The sequence below is a fragment of the Morone saxatilis genome, unplaced genomic scaffold, assembly GCF_004916995.1.
Source record: "Morone saxatilis isolate NCDOM2014 unplaced genomic scaffold, NCSU_SB_2.0 Contig23, whole genome shotgun sequence".
Lineage (NCBI taxonomy): Eukaryota > Metazoa > Chordata > Actinopteri > Moronidae > Morone > Morone saxatilis.
The window spans coordinates 20,860,781-20,861,915 of record NW_023339796.1 but is presented as its reverse complement, the minus strand read 5'-3'; the positions used below and the strand labels follow the sequence as shown (position 1 = coordinate 20,861,915).

Sequence of the window (1,135 nt, the reverse complement as noted above, 5' to 3'; positions counted from 1 at the left end):
TGGGTTTGAATGTTTTGGTTCTCATCGGCTTTACTGACTTGCCGGTGTGGCAAGTGGTATCTGTCGTCGTTGACGAATCAGTGTTCGGAGGAGGAAAGAGGTTTATAATGAAAGGGAAGAAGCCTGTTGTTCAAGAGTGCCCTGTATTGTGACTGGTTCATTCACCTTGCACACAATTTGCATTTGCCTGTTCTCCCTACTGAAACACCCCCGATATCAGCCATTTTAGGATTATGTGGGAGAGATGAAACTTCTGAGATTGTGCTACGGCTTGGACTTGAATGTAAGCAGGAAACCACTCTAGGCCTTTGCATGTGCAGTGCTGCTTATGACATGAAATGGCCTCTTATATACCCATATAAGAATACAATTAAGCTTAAGCATGTCAAATAGGTATAAAGTATTATGGAATCAGCTGCCTTTTTTGTCGTGTTCATTTCATTCTTCAGGTAAAAAGCTTTAGTGGTACCAGGCATTAAAATGAAAATTAAAAAGAAATTGAAGAAAACAAGGGTGGTCTAATAATTTTTTGAAGCTCAAAGCTTCATATATATGCACATATGTGCATTGTGATGCCTTGAACTAGTGGAATGAATTCATACGAGATGTTCAGAGGTTTTCTGCTGAACTGTGTGCTGTATATGCATGTGTTTGGTGGATATAATGATCGAGCAGCATAGTGCATATTTCATGTGAATGATAACTGTGATCTTGGCTTGTGTTTTGTCACACAAACACCTAGTGTGAAACCACACCTGTAGCTTAAAGAACACTGACTGGTCTGCACCACTGTGGTTTGGACCCAAGAACATGGATTGAAGCCTGGCAAGATTGATTCTTGCATGATCTTGTGATTTTGTGATTCAGTTAAAATATTGACTTGCATTTTTACTATTTTATTTCTAAAAATGATTTCCCTTTTGGGTTCTGCATGCCTTGCCTTTCTTTCCTTTGGACAAATACAATGTTGTAAGGACTGCCCTCCTTACCTCTTCAAAGTAACTAGTAGCTATAAAAATAAAAATCTGCAGTTCTAACACTCATTGCAAGCAGGTGACAAGTGTCAGAGTTGCAGAAATTTTTACTTTCATTTATTTCCAATTGCTATTTTTAGATGTGACATTTGCCCCACCGC

The 1,135-nt window shown here is 38.9% G+C and overlaps 1 protein-coding gene across 1 annotated transcript in view; it reads right to left on the bottom strand.

Annotated features, from left to right (window-relative positions):
• Window positions 1–1,135, bottom strand: part of tox (thymocyte selection-associated high mobility group box) — a 43,507-nt gene that overhangs the window by 22,784 nt on the left and 19,588 nt on the right. The window lies entirely within an intron of this gene.